Source organism: Salmo salar, chromosome ssa23 (assembly GCF_905237065.1).
Source record: "Salmo salar chromosome ssa23, Ssal_v3.1, whole genome shotgun sequence".
NCBI classification, from domain to species: Eukaryota; Metazoa; Chordata; class Actinopteri; order Salmoniformes; family Salmonidae; genus Salmo; species Salmo salar.
Genome location: NC_059464.1, coordinates 47,297,711 through 47,322,473, shown reverse-complemented (window position 1 = coordinate 47,322,473; position 24,763 = coordinate 47,297,711). Strand labels below are relative to the sequence as shown.

The 24,763-nt window shown below is 47.4% G+C and overlaps 1 protein-coding gene across 6 annotated transcripts in view; it reads right to left on the bottom strand.

Moving 5' to 3' along the window:
- LOC106584806 (myelin regulatory factor) overlaps positions 1-24,763 on the bottom strand; it is a 119,076-nt gene that overhangs the window by 92,636 nt on the left and 1,677 nt on the right. The window lies entirely within an intron of this gene.

Genomic DNA, 24,763 nt, shown 5'->3' with positions numbered 1-24,763 from the left:
CACCACACCACACTATACCACACCACACTACACCACACTACACTACACTACACCACACCACACTACACCACACCACACTACACCACACTACACTACACCACACCACACCACACCACACCACCACACCACACCACACTACACCAGACACCACTATACCACACCACACCACACTATACCACACCAATCCACACCACACCACACTACACCACACTACAACACACTACACCACACCACACCAACACCACACTACACTACATCACACCACACTATACCACACCACACTACACCACACTACACTACACTACACTACACCACACCACACCACACCACACCACCACACCACACTACACTACACCACACCACACTATACCACACCACACTATACCACACAAATCCACACCACACCACACTATACCACACTACACCACACCACACCACACCACCACACCACACTACACTACACCACACCACACTACACCACACTATACCACATCACACTATACCACACCACTCCACACCACACTATACCACACCACACCACACTACACTATACCACACCACACCACACTATACCACACCACTCCACACCACACCACACTATACCACACCACACCACTCCACACCACACCACACTACACTACACTACACCACACCACACCACACTATACCACACTATACCACACTAAACCACACTATACAACACTACTCCACACTACACCACACCACACTACACCACACTATACCACACCACACCACACTATACCACACTACACCACACTACACCACACCACACTACACTACACCACACCACACTACACCACACTATACCACACTACACCACACAATACCAAACCACACTACACCACACCACACTACACTACACCACACCACACTACACCACACTACACTACACCACACCACACTATACCACACCACAACACACTACACCAAACCACACTACACCACACCACACTACACCACACTATACCACACCACACCACACTACACCACACTACACCACACCACACCACACCACATCACACTACAACACACCACACTATACCACACCACACTACACCACACCACACCACACTACACCACACTACACCACACCACACTACACTACACCACACCACACTACACCACACTATACCACACTACACCACACAATACCACACCACACTACACCACACCACACTACACTACACCACACCACACTACACCACACCACACTACACTACGCCACACCAAACTACACCACACTATACCACACCACAACACACTACACCACACCACACTACACTACACCACACCACACTACACCACACTATACCACACCACACCACACCACACTACACCACACTACACCACACCACACCACACCACACCACCACACTACAACACACCACACTACACTACACCACACCACACTACACCACACTACACCACACCACACCACACACTACACCACACTACACTCACACCACACTACACCACACTACACTCACACCACACCACACTATACCACACCACACTACACCACACCACACTACACCACACCACACCACACACCACACCACACTACACTACACTACACCACACTACACTACACCACACCAAACTACATCACACTACACCACACTACACCACACCACACCACACCACACTACACCACACCACTCCACACCACACCACACCACACTACACTACACTACACTACAACACACTACACCACACTACACCACAACACACTACACCACACTACACCACAACACACCACACTACACTACACCACAACACACTATACCACACTACACCACACCACACTACAACACACTACACCACACCACACCACACCACACCACACTACACCACACCACTCCACACCACACCACACCACACTACACCACACCACACTACACCACATCACAACACACTACACTACACTACAACACACTCCACCACACTACACTACACCACAACACACTACACCACACTACACCACAACACACCACACTACACTACACCACAACACACTACACCACACCACACTACACCACACCACACTACAACACACCACACTACACCACACTACACTACAACACACTACACCACACAACACTACACTACACCACACCACACTACACTACACTACACCACACTACACCACACCACACTACACTACACCACACCAGATTACACTACACCACACCACACCACACTACACCACACCACACCACACTATACCACACCACTCCACACCACACCACACTGTACCACACCACACCACACTATACCACACCAATCCACACCACACCACACTATAACACACTACATCACACTACAACACACCACACTATAAAACACCACACTACACTACTACACACCACACCACACCAACACCACATTACACCACACTACATCACACCACACCACACCACACTATACTACACAACACTACACCACACTACACTACACCACACCACCACACCACACTACACTACACCACACTATACCACACTATACCACACCAATCCACACCACACCACACTACACCACACTACACCACACCACACTACACTACACCACACCACACTACACCACACTATACCACACTACACCACACAATACCACACCACACTACACCACACCACACTACACTACACCACACCACACTACACCACACTACACTACGCCACACCACACTACACCACACTATACCACACCACAACACACTACACCACACCACACTACACTACACCAAACCACACTACACCACACTATACCACACAACACCACACTACACCACACTACACCACACCACACCACACCACATCACACTACAACACACCACACTATACCACACCACACTACACTACACCACACCACACAACACTACACCACACTACATCACACCACACCACACTATACCACACCACACTACACCACACTACACTACACCACACCACACCACACCACACTACACCACACTACACTACACCACACTACACCACACTACATCACACCACACCACACTATACCACACCACACTACACCACACCACACTACACTACACCACACCACACCACACCACACTACACTACACTACACCACACTACACTACACCACACCAAACTACACCACACCACACCACACTACACTACAACACACTACACCACACTACACTACACCACAACACACTACACCACAACACACCACACTACACTACACCACAACACACTATACCACACTACACCACACCACACTACAACACACTACACCACACCACACCACACCACACCACACCACTCCACACCACACCACACCACACTACACCACACCACACCACACCACACTACACCACACCACTCCACACCACAACACACTACACTACACTACAACACACTACACCACACTACACTACACCACAACACACTACACCACACTACACCACAACACACCACACTACACTACAACACAACACACTACACCACACCACACTACACCACACCACACTACACCACACCACACTACACCACACTACACTACACTACAACACACTATACCACACCACACTACACTACACCACACCACACTACACTACACTACACCACACTACACCACACCACACTACACTACACCACACCACATTACACTACACCACACCACACCACACTACACCACACCACACTATACCACACCACTCCACACCACACTGTACCACACCACACCACACTATACCACACCAATCCACACCACACTATAACACACTACATCACACTACAACACACCACACTATACCACACCACACTACACTACTACACACCACACCACACCAACACCACACTACACCACACTACATCACACCACACCACACCACACCACACTATACCACACCACACTACACCACACTACACTACACTACACTACACCACCACACCACACTACACTACACCACACTATACCACACCACACCACACTATACCACACCAATCCACACCACACCACACTATACCACACTACATCACACTACAACACACTACACCACACCACACCAACACTACACTACATCACACCACACTATACCACACCACACCACACTATACCACACCAATCCACACCACACCACACTACACCACACTACAACACACTACACCACACCACACCAACACCACACTACACTACATCACACCACACTATACCACACCACACTACACCACACTACACTACACTACACTACACCACACCACACCACACCACACCACCACACCACACTACACTACACCACACCACACTATACCACACCACACTATACCACACAAATCCACACCACACCACACTATACCACACTACACCACACCACACCACACCACCACACCACACTACACTACACCACACCACACTACACCACACTATACCACATCACACTATACCACACCACTCCACACCACACTATACCACACCACACCACACTACACTATACCACACCACACCACACTATACCACACCACTCCACACCACACCACACTATACCACACCACACCACACTATACAACACCACACCACACTACACTACACTACACCACACCACACCACACTATACCACACTATACCACACTAAACCACACTATACAACACTACTCCACACTACACCACACCACACTACACCACACTATACCACACCACACCACACTATACCACACTACACCACACTACACCACACCACACTACACTACACCACACCACACTACACTACACCACACTATACCACACTACACCACACAAAACCACACCACACTACACCACACCACACTACACTACACCACACCACACTACACCACACTATACCACACTACACCACACAATACCACACCACACTACACCACACCACACTACACTACACCACACCACACTACACCACACTACACTACACCACACCACACTATACAACACCACAACACACTACACCAAACCACACTACACCACACCACACTACACCACACTATACCACACCACACTACACCACACTACACCACACCACACCACACCACATCACACTACAACACACCACACTACACCACAACACACCACACTACACTACACCACAACACACTACACCACACCACACTACACCACACCACACTACACCACACCACACTACACTACACTACAATACAACACACTACACCACACCACACTACACTACACCACACCACACTACACTACACTACAGCACACTACACCACACCACACTACACTACACCACACCACATTAAACTACACCACACCACACTACACCACACCACACCACACTATACCACACCACTCCACTCCATACCACACTGTACCACACCACACCACACTATACCACACCAATCCACACCACACCACACTATAACACACTACATCACACTACAACACACCACACTATACCACACCACACTACACTACTACACACCACACCACACCAACACCACACTACACTACACCACACTACATCACACCACACCACACCACACTATAACACACCACACTACACCACACTACACTACACTACACTACACCACACCACCACACCACACTACACTGCACCACACTATACCACACCACACCACACCACACTATACCACACCACACTACACCACACTACACCACACCACACCACACTACACCACACTACACCACACCACATCACACTACAACACACCACACTATACCACACCACACTACACTACACCACACCACACCACACCAACACCACACTACACCACACTACATCACACCACACCACACCACACTATACCACACCACACTACACCACACCACACTATACCACACCACACTACACTACACCACACTAACACCACACTACACCACACTACATCACACCACACCACACTATACCACACCACACTACACCACACTACACTACACCACACTACACTACACCACACCACACCACACCACCACACCACACTACACCAGACACCACTATACCACACCACACCACACTATACCACACCAATCCACACCACACCACACTACACCACACTACAACACACTACACCACACCACACCAACACCACACTACACTACATCACACCACACTATACCACACCACACTACACCACACTACACTACACTACACTACACCACACCACACCACACCACCACACCACACTACACTACACCACACCACACTATACCACACCACACTATACCACACAAATCCACACCACACCACACTATACCACACTACACCACACCACACCACACCACCACACCACACTACACTACACCACACCACACTACACCACACTATACCACATCACACTATACCACACCACTCCACACCACACTATACCACACCACACCACACTACACTATACCACACCACACCACACTATACCACACCACTCCACACCACACCACACTATACCACACCACACCACACTATACAACACCACACCACACTACACTACACTACACCACACCACACCACACTATACCACACTATACCACACTAAACCACACTATACAACACTACTCCACACTACACCACACCACACTACACCACACTATACCACACCACACCACACTATACCACACTACACCACACTACACCACACCACACTACACCACACCACACTACACCACACTATACCACACTACACCACACAATACCAAACCACACTACACCACACCACACTACACTACACCACACCACACTACACCACACTACACTACACCACACCACACTATACCACACCACAACACACTACACCAAACCACACTACACCACACCACACTACACCACACTATACCACACCACACCACACTACACCACACTACACCACACCACACCACACCACATCACACTACAACACACCACACTATACCACACCACACTACACCACACCACACCACACTACATCACACTACACCACACCACACTACACTACACCACACCACACTACACCACACTATACCACACTACACCACACAATACCACACCACACTACACCACACCACACTACACTACACCACACCACACTACACCACACCACACTACACTACGCCACACCAAACTACACCACACTATACCACACCACAACACACTACACCACACCACACTACACTACACCACACCACACTACACCACACTATACCACACCACACCACACCACACTACACCACACTACACCACACCACACCACACCACATCACACTACAACACACCACACTATAACACACCACACTACACTACACCACACCACACCACACTACACCACACTACATCACACCACACTACACCACACTACATCACACCACACCACACTATACCACACCACACTACACCACACTACACTACACCACACCACACCACACTACACCACACTACACTACACCACACTACACCACACTACATCACACCACACCACACTATACCACACCACACTACACCACACCACACTACACCACACCACACCACACCACACTACACTACACTACACCACACTACACTACACCACACCAAACTACATCACACTACACCACACTACACCACACCACACCACACCACACTACACCACACCACTCCACACCACACCACACCACACTACACTACACTACACTACAAACACACTACACCACACTACACCACAACACACTACACCACACTACACCACAACACACCACACTACACTACACCACAACACACTATACCACACTACACCACACCACACTACAACACACTACACCACACCACACCACACCACACCACACTACACCACACCACTCCACACCACACCACACCACACTACACCACACCACACTACACCACATCACAACACACTACACTACACTACAACACACTCCACCACACTACACTACACCACAACACACTACACCACACTACACCACAACACACCACACTACACTACACCACAACACACTACACCACACCACACTACACCACACCACACTACAACACACCACACTACACCACACTACACTACAACACACTACACCACACAACACTACACTACACCACACCACACTACACTACACTACACCACACTACACCACACCACACTACACTACACCACACCAGATTACACTACACCACACCACACCACACCACACTACACCACACCACACCACACTATACCACACCACTCCACACCACACCACACTGTACCACACCACACCACACTATACCACACCAATCCACACCACACCACACTATAACACACTACATCACACTACAACACACCACACTATAAAACACCACACTACACTACTACACACCACACCACACCAACACCACATTACACCACACTACATCACACCACACCACACCACACTATACTACACAACACTACACCACACTACACTACACCACACCACCACACCACACTACACTACACCACACTATACCACACTATACCACACCAATCCACACCACACCACACTACACCACACTACACCACACCACACTACACTACACCACACCACACTATACCACACTACACCACACAATACCACACCACACTACACCACACCACACTACACTACACCACACCACACTACACCACACTACACTACGCCACACCACACTACACCACACTATACCACACCACAACACACTACACCACACCACACTACACTACACCAAACCACACTACACCACACTATACCACACAACACCACACTACACCACACTACACCACACCACACCACACCACATCACACTACAACACACCACACTATACCACACCACACTACACTACACCACACCACACAACACTACACCACACTACATCACACCACACCACACTATACCACACCACACTACACCACACTACACTACACCACACCACACCACACCACACTACACCACACTACACTACACCACACTACACCACACTACATCACACCACACCACACTATACCACACCACACTACACCACACCACACTACACTACACCACACCACACCACACCACACTACACTACACTACACCACACTACACTACACCACACCAAACTACACCACACCACACCACACTACACTACAACACACTACACCACACTACACTACACCACAACACACTACACCACAACACACCACACTACACTACACCACAACACACTATACCACACTACACCACACCACACTACAACACACTACACCACACCACACCACACCACACCACTCCACACCACACCACACCACACTACACCACACCACACCACACCACACTACACCACACCACTCCACACCACAACACACTACACTACACTACAACACACTACACCACACTACACTACACCACAACACACTACACCACACTACACCACAACACACCACACTACACTACAACACAACACACTACACCACACCACACTACACCACACCACACTACACCACACTACACTACACTACAACACACTATACCACACCACACTACACTACACCACACCACACTACACTACACTACACCACACTACACCACACCACACTACACTACACCACACCACATTACACTACACCACACCACACCACACTACACCACACCACACTATACCACACCACTCCACACCACACTGTACCACACCACACCACACTATACCACACCAATCCACACCACACTATAACACACTACATCACACTACAACACACCACACTATACCACACCACACTACACTACTACACACCACACCACACCAACACCACACTACACCACACTACATCACACCACACCACACCACACCACACTATACCACACCACACTACACCACACTACACTACACTACACTACACCACCACACCACACTACACTACACCACACTATACCACACCACACCACACTATACCACACCAATCCACACCACACCACACTATACCACACTACATCACACTACAACACACTACACCACACCACACCAACACTACACTACATCACACCACACTATACCACACCACACCACACTATACCACACCAATCCACACCACACCACACTACACCACACTACAACACACTACACCACACCACACCAACACCACACTACACTACATCACACCACACTATACCACACCACACTACACCACACTACACTACACTACACTACACCACACCACACCACACCACACCACCACACCACACTACACTACACCACACCACACTATACCACACCACACTATACCACACAAATCCACACCACACCACACTATACCACACTACACCACACCACACCACACCACCACACCACACTACACTACACCACACCACACTACACCACACTATACCACATCACACTATACCACACCACTCCACACCACACTATACCACACCACACCACACTACACTATACCACACCACACCACACTATACCACACCACTCCACACCACACCACACTATACCACACCACACCACACTATACAACACCACACCACACTACACTACACTACACCACACCACACCACACTATACCACACTATACCACACTAAACCACACTATACAACACTACTCCACACTACACCACACCACACTACACCACACTATACCACACCACACCACACTATACCACACTACACCACACTACACCACACCACACTACACTACACCACACCACACTACACTACACCACACTATACCACACTACACCACACAATACCACACCACACTACACCACACCACACTACACTACACCACACCACACTACACCACACTATACCACACTACACCACACAATACCACACCACACTACACCACACCACACTACACTACACCACACCACACTACACCACACTACACTACACCACACCACACTATACATCACCACAACACACTACACCAAACCACACTACACCACACCACACTACACCACACTATACCACACCACACTACACCACACTACACCACACCACACCACACCACATCACACTACAACACACCACACTATACCACACCACACTACACCACACCACACCACACTACACCACACTACACCACACCACACTACACTACACCACACCACACTACACCACACTATACAACACTACACCACACAATACCACACCACACTACACCACACCACACTACACTACACCACACCACACTACACCACACCACACTACACTACGCCACACCACACTACACTATACCACACCACAACACACTACACCACACCACACTACACTACACCACACCACACTACACCACACTATACCACACCACACCACACCACACTACACCACACTACACCACACCACACCACACCACATCACACTACAACACACCACACTATACCACACCACACTACACTACACCACACCACACCACACTACACCACACTACATCACACCACACTACACCACACTACATCACACCACACCACACTATACCACACCACACTACACCACACTACACTACACCACACCACACCACACTACACCACACTACACTACACCACACTACACCACACTACATCACACCACACCACACTATACCACACCACACTACACCACACCACACTACACCACACCACACCACACCACACTACACTACACTACACCACACTACACTACACCACACCAAACTACATCACACTACACCACACTACACCACACTACACCACACCACACTACACCACACCACTCCACACCACACCACACCACACTACACTACACTACACTACAACACACTACACCACACTACACCACAACACACTACACCACACTACACCACAACACACCACACTACACTACACCACAACACACTATACCACACTACACCACACCACACTACAACACACTACACCACACCACACCACACCACACTACACCACACCACTCCACACCACACCACACTACACCACACCACACCACACTACACTACACCACACCACAACACACTACACTACACTACAACACACTCCACCACACTACACTACACCACAACACACTACACTACACCACAACACACTACACCACACCACACTACACCACACCACACTACACCACACCACACTACACCACACTACACTACACTACAACACACTACACCACACCACACTACACTACACCACACCACACTACACTACACTACACCACACTACACTACACCACACCACACCACACTGTACCACACCACACCACACTATACCACACCAATCCACACCACACCACACTATAACACACTACATCACACTACAACACACCACACTATACCACACCACACTACACTACTACACACCACACCACACCAACACCACATTACACCACACTACATCACACCACACCACACCACACTATACTACACCACACTACACCACACTACACTACACTACACCACACCACCACACCACACTACACTACACCACACTATACCACACTATACCACACCAATCCACACCACACCACACTACACCACACTACACCACACCACACTACACTACACCACACCACACTACACCACACTATACCACACTACACCACACAATACCACACCACACTACACCACACCACACTACACTACACCACACCACACTACACCACACTACACTACGCCACACCACACTACACCACACTATACCACACCACAACACACTACACCACACCACACTACACTACACCAAACCACACTACACCACACTATACCACACCACACCACACTACACCACACTACACCACACCACACCACACCACATCACACTACAACACACCACACTATACCACACCACACTACACTACACCACACCACACCACACTACACCACACTACATCACACCACACCACACTATACCACACCACACTACACCACACTACACTACACCACACCACACCACACCACACTACACCACACTACACTACACCACACTACACCACACTACATCACACCACACCACACTATACCACACCACACTACACCACACCACACTACACTACACCACACCACACCACACCACACTACACTACACTACACCACACTACACTACACCACACCAAACTACACCACACCACACCACACTACACTACACTACAACACACTACACCACACTACACTACACCACAACACACTACACCACAACACACCACACTACACTACACCACAACACACTATACCACACTACACCACACCACACTACAACACACTACACCACACCACACCACACCACACCACACTACACCACACCACTCCACACCACACCACACCACACTACACCACACCACACCACACCACACTACACCACACCACTCCACACCACAACACACTACACTACACTACAACACACTACACCACACTACACTACACCACAACACACTACACCACACTACACCACAACACACCACACTACACTACAACACAACACACTACACCACACCACACTACACCACACCACACTACACCACACCACACTACACCACACTACACTACACTACAACACACTATACCACACCACACTACACTACACCACACCACACTACACTACACTACACCACACTACACCACACCACACTACACTACACCACACCACATTACACTACACCACACCACACCACACTACACCACACCACACTATACCACACCACTCCACACCACACTGTACCACACCACACCACACTATACCACACCAATCCACACCACACTATAACACACTACATCACACTACAACACACCACACTATACCACACCACACTACACTACTACACACCACACCACACCAACACCACACTACACCACACTACATCACACCACACCACACCACACTATACCACACCACACTACACCACACTACACTACACTACACTACACCACCACACCACACTACACTACACCACACTATACCACACCACACCACACTATACCACACCAATCCACACCACACCACACTATACCACACTACATCACACTACAACACACTACACCACACCACACCAACACTACACTACATCACACCACACTATACCACACCACACCACACTACACCACACTACACCACACCACACCACACCACACCACACTACACTACACCACACTATACCACACCACACCACACTATACCACACCAATCACACCACACCACACTATACCACACTACATCACACTACAACACACTACACCACACCACACCAACACCACACTACACTACACCACACTATACCACACCACACCACACTATACCACACCAATCCACACCACACCACACCACCACACCACACTACACCACACCACACTACACTATACCACACCATACCACACTATACCACACCACTCCACACCACACCACACTATACGACACTATACCACACCACACTATACCACACCACACCACACTACACTACACCACACCACACCACACTATACCACACCACACCACACTATACCACACTACACCACACCACACTACACTACACCACACCACACTACACCACACTATACCACACCACACCACACTATACCATACTACACCACACTACACCACACCACACTACACCACACCACACTGCACCACACTATACCACACCACACCACACCACACTATACCACACCACACTACACCACACTACACCACACCACACCACACTACACCACACCACATCACACTACAACACACCACACTATACCACACCACACTACACTACACCACACCACACCAACACCACACTACACCACACTACATCACACCACACCACACTATACCACACCACACTACACCACACTACACTACACTATACCACACCACATCACACTATACCACACCACACCACACTACACTACACTACACCACACCACACTATACCACACTATACCACACTACACCACACTATACCACACCACACTACACCACACCACACTACACTACACCACACTATACCACACCACACTACACCACACCACACTACACTACACCACACCACACTGCACCACACTATACCACACCACACCACACCACACTATACCACACCACACTACACCACACTACACCACACCACACCACACTACAACACACCACACTATACCACACCACACTACACTACACCACACCACACCACACCAACACCACACTACACCACACCACATCACACCACACCACACTATACCACACCACACTACACCACACTACACTACACTATACCACACCACACCACACTATACCACACCACACCACACCACACTACACTACACTACACCACACCACACTACACCACACTATACCACACCACACTACACCACACCACACTACACTACACCACACTATACCACACCACACTACACCACACCACACTACACTACACCACACCACACTGCACCACACTATACCACACCACACCACACCACACTATACCACACCACACTACACCACACCACACCACACTACACCACATCACACTACAACACACCACACTATACCACACCACACTACACTACACCACACCACACCAACACCACACTACACCACACTACATCACACCACACCACACTATACCACACCACACTACACCACACTACACTACACTACACCACACCACACCACACTACACCACACTACACTACACCACACTACACCACACTACATCACACCACACCACACTATACCACACCACACTACACCACACCACACTACACTACACCACACCACACCACACCACACTACACTACACCACACCAAACTACATCACACTACACCACACTACACTACACTACACCACACTATACCACACTACACCACACTATACCACACCACACCACACTACACTACACTACACCACACCACACCACACCACACTACACCACACCACACTACACCACACCACACTACACACTACACCACACTAAACTACACCACACTACACCACACCACACCACACCACACCATACTACACTACACCACACTACACTACACTACACCACACTACACTACACCACACTACACTACACTACACACTACACCACACTACACCACACTACACTACACCACACTACACTACACACTACACCACACCATACTACACACTACACCACACTACACTACACCACACTACACTACATTACACTACACACTACACCACACCATACTACACACTACACCACACTACACTACACCACACTACACCACACCACACCATACTACACACTACACCACACTACACTACATCACATCACACCACACTACACTACACTACACCACACTACACTACACACTACACCACACACTACACTACATCACACCACACCAAACTACACTACACCACACTACACCACACTACACCATACCAAACTACACATTACACCACACCACACTACACCACTACACTACCCTACCACCCACTCGGCTCTCAGGACCAGGAGAATAAGTTGCCTGAATCATGACGACTGGTGTATCCATGATGACTGGTGTATCCATGACTACTGGTGTATTTAAAAAAAGATGTGTTACCAGTCTGACCATCTTCATGTGACTGTCAATAGATCTCACCATTCAAAAAGTCTTATGTCAGCAGAGGACCATAATCCATCCTTTCCTTTCCTGTGTGCTGGAGTCCAGCCAGTGGGACTCATTAAGAAGGTAGAGAAGATAGAGAAGGTAGAAAAGGTAGAGAAGGTAGAGAAGATCAAGAAGGTAGAAAAGGTAGAGGAGGTAGAGTAGATAGAGAAGGTAGAGAATATCGAGAAGGTAGAGAAAATAGAGAAGGTAGAGAAGGTAGAGAAGACAGAGAAGGTAGAGAAGGTAGAGAACGTAGAGAAGGTAGAGAAAATAGAGATGGTAGAGTAGATAGAGAAGGTAAAGAAGGTAGAGAAGGTAGAGAAAATAGAGAAGGTAGAGAAGATAGAGAAGGTAGAGAACGTAGAGAAGGTAGAGAAAATAGAGAAGGTAGAGTAGATAGAGAAGGTAGAGAAGGTAGAAAAGATAGAGAAGGTAGAGAAGGTAGAGAAGATAGCAGCAGCCCCCTATCTACATTGACGGGACAGTAGTGGAGAGGGTGGAGAGTTTTAAGTTCCTTGGCGTACACATCACGGACAAACTGAAATGGTCCACCCACACAGACAGCGTGGTGAAGAAGGCGCAGCAGCGCCTCTTCAACCTCAGGAGGCTGAAGAAATTCGGCTTGTCACCAAAAACACTCACTAACTTTTATAGATGCACAATCGAGAGCATCCTGTCGGGCTGTATCACCGCATGGTATGGCAACTGCTCCGCCCACAACCGGAAGGCTCTCCAGAGGGTAGTGAGGTCTGCACAACGCATCACCGGGTGCAAACTACCTGCCCTCCAGGACACCTACACCACCCGATGTCACAGGAAGGCCAAAAAGATCATCAAGGACATCAACCACCCGAGCCACTGCCTGTTCACCCTGCTATCATCCAGAAGGCGAGGTCAGTACAGGTGCATCAAAGCTGGAACCGAGAGACTGAAAAACAGCTTCTATCTCAAGGCCATCAGACTGTTGAACAGCCATTACTAACATTGAGTGGCTGCTGCCAACATACTGACTCAACTCTAGCCACTTTAATAATGGGAAAATTGATGTAATGAATTTATCACTTGCCACTTAATATTATTTATATTAGATAATGTTTACATAACCTACATTATTCATCTCATATGTATATACTGTACGCTATACCATCTACTGCATCTTGCCATCCTGATCTAATGTATCACTAGCCACCTTAAACAATGCTGCTTTATATGTTTTCATACCCTACAATACTCATCTCATATGTATATACTGTACTCCATACCATCTATTACATCTTGCCTATGCCGTTCGGCCATCACTCATTTATATATTTTTATGTACATATTTGTATTCATTCCTTTACACTTGTGTGTACAAACAAGGTAGTTGTTGTGGAATTGGTAGATTACTTGTTAGATATTACTGCATGGTTGGAACTAGAAGCACAAGCATTTCGCTACACTTGCATTAACACCTGCTAACCATGTGTATGTGACAAATACATTTGTTTTGATTTGAGGTAGAGAAGGTAGAGAAGGTAGAGAAAATAGAGAAGGTAGAGAATATCGAGAAGGTAGAGAAGGTAGAGAAAATAGAGAAGGTAGAGAATATCGAGAAGGTAGAGAAGGTAGAGAAGGTTGAGAAGGTAGAGAAGGTAGAGAAGGTAGAGAAAATAGAGAAGGTAGAGAAGGTAGAGAAGGTAGAGAAGGTAGAGAAAATAGAGAAGGTAGAGAAGATAGACCAAGTAGAGAAAATAGAGAAGGTCACAACAGACTATCACTATAATCTCCTGCTGCATATTATAAAGGCTTCTGGGTGTGTAATGCTGGGTAGGATTGGGATTTCACTCAATCCACCTTGCACACTGAAGACGGTTAGATGGGGTCCTAGGACCAATATATTCTACTGAAGATATTACTGTGTGAGGTCATCGCCACAAATCGATTGTGCTTTAAAGTTCCTGTCCAGATAACTAACGGGTTTTGTTTTATTCCATCACCGCTATGTATTTAAGCAATAAGACACGAGGGGGTGTGGTATATGGCCAATATACCATTTACATTTACATTTAAGTCATTTAGCAGACGCTCTTATCCAGAGCGACTTACAAATTGGTGGATTCACCTTATGATATCCAGTGGAACAACCACTTTACAATAGTGCATCTAAATCTTTTAAGGGGGGGGGGGGGGTTAGAAGGATTACTTTATCCTATCCTAGGTATTCCACGGCTAAGGGCTGTTCTTAGTCACGACGCAACGCCCTTAGCCCTGGATACAGCCCTTAGCCGTGGTATATTGGCCATATACCACAAACCCCAGAGGTGCCTTATTGCTTTTATAAACTGGTTACCAACGTAATTAGAGCTGAAAAAATATATGTTTTGTCATACCCGTGGTATATGTTGGAGACTGATGTTCTCCAGATTGATGTTGGAGACTGAGGTTCTCCAGATTGATGTTGGAGACTGAGGTTCTCCAGACTGATATTGGAGACTGAGAGGTTCTCCAGATTGATGTTGGAGACTGTGAGGTTCTCCAGATTGATGTTGGAGACTGTGAGGTTCTCCAGATTGATGTTGGAGACTGTGAGGTTCTCCAGACTGATATTGGAGACTGTGAGGTTCTCCAGACTGATATTGGAGACTGTGAGGTTCTCCAGACTGATATTGGAGACTGTGAGGTTCTCCAGACTGATATTGGAGACTGTGAGGTTCTCCAGACTGATATTGGAGACTGTGAGGTTTCTCCAGACTGATATTGGAGACTGTGAGGTTTCTCCAGATTGATGTTGGAGACTGTGAGGTTCTCCAGATTGATGTTGGAGACGGAGGTTCTCCAGACTGATATTGGAGACTGTGAGGTTCTCCAGACTGATATTGGAGACTGTGAGGTTTCTCCAGACTGATATTGGAGACTGTGAGGTTCTCCAGACTGATATTGGAGACTGTGAGGTTCTCCAGATTGATGTTGGAGACGGAGGTTCTCCAGACTGATATTGGAGACTGTGAGGTTCTCCAGACTGATATTGGAGACTGTGAGGTTTCTCCAGACTGATGTTGCTGGACAGAAGTACAGCATCTTGTAACAGCATCTTGTAACAGTGATGAGGCAGAACTCCATCTGTAACAGTGACTCCCTCTCTCTCAACACTATTGACAGATATGCGTCGTAATCTGCTGATACTCACCAGTGGTCTTCTGTGGGAAGGGAGGTGTGTGTGTGTGTGTGTGTGTGTGTGTGTGTGTGTGTGTGTGTGTGTGTGTGTGTGTGTGTGTGTGTGTGTGTGTGTGTGTGTGTGTGTGTGTGTGTGTGTGTGTGTGTGTGTGTGTGTGTGTGTGTGTGTGTGTGAGAGAGAGAGAGACAGAGGTGGTGTTCATGTTTTTATATTTTTCCACCTTGAGTCTGTGTGTGCTATCTCTCCTCCTCACCCCCCTCACCCCTCCTCAGAGAGAGAGAGAGAGAGAGAGAGAGAGAGAGAGAGAGAGAGAGAGAGAGAGAGAGAGAGAGAGAGAGAGAGAGAGAGAGAGAGAGAGCAAGTTAAAAGGACTGGGAGAAAAACCCTCTTTGTGTTTAACATCACCAGGTTTATGTTATTCCAGGAATGTTCCATGTGCATTAGTCTGAGTGTATACATATCTCACTAATCCTACTTAACCATCGTTTACCACCGGACAAATACTGTACATTACAGCAGTGTGTGTGAGTGTGTGTGTGTGTGTGAGTGTGTGTGTGTGTGTGTGTGTGTGTGTGTGTGTGTGTGTGTGTGTGTGTGTGTGTGTGTGAGACCCAGGTTAAATAGGTTAAATGCCAAATCCTGGGTCTGTAGTGGTCTCTGAATTGGCTTTGTATTCTCAGTAAGACATTATCTATCTGAAATGGCTCTGTATTCTCTTTAAGACATTATCTATCTGAAATGGCTTTCTACTCTCTTTAAGACATTATCTATCTGAATTGGCTATGTATTCCCTTTAAGACATTATCTATCTGAAATGGCTATGTATTCTCTTTAAGACATTATCTATCTGAAACGGCTCTGTATTCTCTTCAAGACATTATCTATCTGAAATGGCTATGTATTCCCTTTAAGACATGATCTATCCATCTAACACTTGAGGGTTATGTTTCGTACAAGCGAACCCTGGTGTGACGTTTTGATAATAATGGACAAGGTGACTTTTATCAATACATTCATCTCTATTTACTCTCATGTTTGAAAATGCTAATTAGCATCAAAGTAGATATCATGCAAGACTACAAATACCCTGCCAGCTCATGCACGTCTAGTTGACACCTTTGCTAACAGGTATTGTGTACATTTAAAAAATTTTTTTTGCAAAAGACAGTTCACAGAATTGTAAATGTAAAGAAATGTAGCCAATGCTACAGTATTAGCGTCATTAGTATTTAGTATTAAACAAATACGATGGGTGCCTCCGGTGTGGCACTGCATCGCAGTGTTGCAGCGTCACTACAGCCTGGAGTTCGATCCTGGCCATGACCGGTAGTCCCATAGGGCCAGCGTCGTCCGGGTTACGGGAGGCTTTACTTGGCTCATCGCGCTCTAGCGACTCCTTGTTGCGGGCCGGGCAGTCTGCAGGCTGACCTTGGTTGTCAGTTGAACGGTGTTTCCTCTGACACATTAGTGCAGCTGGCTTCCAGGTTAAGCAGGCGGGTGTTAATTAAGAAAGCGCGGTTTGGCGGGTCATGTTTCAGAGGACGCGTGACTCGACCTTCGCCTCTCCCGAGACTGTTGGGGAGTTGCAGGGACGAGAAAAAGATCGTAATCACGAGATTGGGGAGGAAATTAGGTGTAAAAAATGTTAAATAAAAATTCTATAGAAAATACACTGGAAAGAGTTAATGTGAGGGTGGCTGGCCTGTCTTTCTTACCTGTCCTGCCCTCCCACCTTTTGACTGATGTCTAAGTAACTAGCCTATTCACTGAACTGTAAATAGAGTTATCCAGTGGTTTAATCTTTCTACCTCTATGAAGCAACCATTACAGTCTTAAAGCCAATGTAAGAACATCTCTCTCTCTCTCTCTCTCTCTCTCTCTCTCTCTCTCTCGTCTCTCTCCGTCTCTGTCTCTCTCTCTCTCTCCGTCTCTGTCTCTCTCTCTCTCTCCCTCTCTCTCTCTCTGTCTCGCTGACTCTCTAACTCTCCCCTCTCTCTCTCTGTCTCACTCTCTCTCCCACTCTCTCTCTCTCTCGTCTCTGTCTCTCTCTCCCCCCTCTCTCTCTCTGTCTCTGTGTGTGTCTCTCTCTCTCTCTCTCTTTCTCCCCCCGTCTCTCTCTCGTTCTGTCTCTCTCTCTCTCTCTCCCTCTTGCGCTCTCTCTCTCTCTGTCTCTGTGTGTCTCTCACTCTCCCCCCCTCTCTCTCTCTGTCTCTCTCTCTTTCTCTGTCTCTGTGTGTCTCTCTCCCTCTCTCTCCGTCTCTGTGTGTCTCTCTCCCCCCTCTCTCTCAGTCTCTGTGTATCTCTCTCACTCTCCCCCCTCTCTCTCTCTCTGTCTCTCTCTCAGTCTCTCTCTCTCTCTCTCTCTCTCTCTCTCTCTCTCTCTCTCTCTCTCTCTCTCTCTCTCACTCCCAAAGAAAGAATGTAAACATTCTAAGTGGTTGTCAGAGTGGTAGGGACTAGGGAGCACTTGACAGTCATGGATAACTGTGTATAGTCAAGTCAACAGTGCATATACTATCATAATAATGTGTTAAACCTAATTTATTGGGCACCTAGCTACAGTCTCTATCTGTGTCTCAAATGGAACCCCATTCTCTATATAGTGCAAAAGTAGTGCACCCTATGCCCTATAGGCCCTGGTCAAAAGTAGTGCACCCTATGCCCTATAGGCCCTGGTCAAAAGCAGTGCACTAAATAGGGAATAGGGTGCCATTTGAGGTACATGTTCTGTCTTTATGGTCTCTTGTCTCTCTAAACACTTGACACTGTGTTCCAACACAACATTACACAATGACACATTACTGGGAAGGTCTGAGACACATTAGTCACATCAATCACTGAAGCTTAGCGGGAACCGTGTCTTAAAGGGATTTCCCCAACGGTCAAACATACACAATGAATCGGTCCTATCTGCCATACACTGTATTTGACCACGCAGAAAGAACATTTCTTGACAGGTATGTCTTATATAGGGCAACGAGTAATACCCATGAGTTATATAGGGCAACGAGTAATACCCATGAGTTATATAGGGCAACGAGTAATACCCATGAGTTATATAGGGCAACGAGTAATACCCATGAGTTATATAGGGCAACGAGTAATACCCATGAGTTATATAGGGCAACGAGTAATACCCATGAGTTATATAGGGCAACGAGTAATACCCATGAGTTATATAGGGCAACAAGTAATACCCATGAGTTATATAGGGCAACGAGTAATACCCATGAGTTATATAGGGCAACAAGTAATACCCATGAGTTATATAGGGCAACAAGTAATACCCATGAGTTATATAGGGCAACGAGTAATACCCATGAGTTATATAGGGCAACGAGTAATACCCACACGACATGACCAAAAGTATGTGGACACCTGCTCATTGAACATCTAATTCCAAAATCATGGGCATTAATATGGAGTTGGTTTGTTGCTATAACAGGAAGGCTTTCCACTAGATGTTGGAACATTGCTGCAGGGACTTGCTTCCATTCAGCCACAAGAGCATTATTGAGGTTGGGCACTGATGTTGGGCGATTAGGCCTGGCTCGCAGTCGGCATTCCAATTCACCCAAAAGGTTTTCGTTGGGGTTGAGGTCAGGACTCTGTGCAAGCCAGTCAAGATCTTCCACACCGATCTCGACAAACTATTTCTGTACGGACCTCGCTTTGTGCATAGGGGCATTGTCATGCTGAAACAGGAAAGGGCCTTCCCCAAACTGTTGCCTTAAAGTTGGGAGCCCTGAATTGTCTAGAATGTCATTGTATGCTGTAGCGTAAAGATTTCCCTTCACTGGAACTAAGGGGCTTAGCCTGAACCATGAAAAACAGTCCCAGACCATTATTCCTCATCCACCAAACTTTACAGTTGGCACTATGCATTTGGGCAGGTAGAGTTCTCCTGGCATCTGCCAAACCCAGATTTGTCCGTCGGACTTCCAGATGGTGAAGTGTGATTCATCACTCCAGAGAACACGTTTCCACTGCCCCAGAGTCCAATGGGCCAGAGAAAGGGGGGTGAGCCAGAGAATGCATTTCCACTGCTCCAGAGTCCAATGGGGTTGAGAATGGGGGTGAGCTTTACACCCCTCCAGCCGACGCTTGGCATTGCGCATGGTGATCTTAGGCTTGTGTGCGGCTTCTCGGTCAAGGGAACCCATTTCATGAAGCTCCCGACAAACAGTTCTTGTGCTGATGTGAGTGTTGTAACCGAAGACAGATGATTTTAACGCACTACGCGCTTCAGCATTCGCCATTCCCATTCTGTGAGCTTGTGTGACCTACCACTTCGCCTCCTAGATGTTTCCACTTCACAATAACAGCACAGTTGACCGGGAAAGTTCTAGCAAGGCAGAACATTTGACGAACTGACTTGTTGGAAAGGTGGCATCCTATGACGGTGCCACCTTGAAAGTCACTGATCTCTTCGGGTAAGGGCCATTCTACTGTCGATGTTTGACTATGGAGATTGCATGGTTGTGAGCTCGATTTTATACATCTGTCTCATGCAACGGGTGTGGCTGAATTAGCCAAATCAACTAATTTGAAGGCATGTCCACATACTTTTGTCTATATAGCTTATAAAGCAACCATAAACAAAATGGATAGTTTTCAGCGTATCACAACAACCATAACCACAGCATCATCAAACTTAGCAAAGTGATAACGTTATGACCCCACAACAACTAAACAACTTGACTGGGTGGGATGCAACATTTTTTTTTTTTTTTTTTTAAATCAGATAGAGTAGTGACTGAAGTGAAGTATAAAATGTAGTACAACACTTATCATTTGTAACAACCATAACCTCTCTGTAAAATAACATATCTCAGTTTTACACAGTTGGCCACAGATGGAAACCTGAGACTCAACGTCTATGGCTTATGTCAAACTGTAATACACTCTGTCTGGGTTTCTCTCTCACACGGTGTACCCCAGTTTACCCCTTTATAAACCACACCATTTATCTTCATGCTGCATTCCTATATCCTCTCTCTCCTCCTCCTCCTCCTCCTCCCCTTTTCTCCTCGGAACTCCCAGTTCTCCCCATTCTTCAAGTCCTGCAACTCGTCACCATCACATTTGCTCCTAACACTTTGTTGACCATT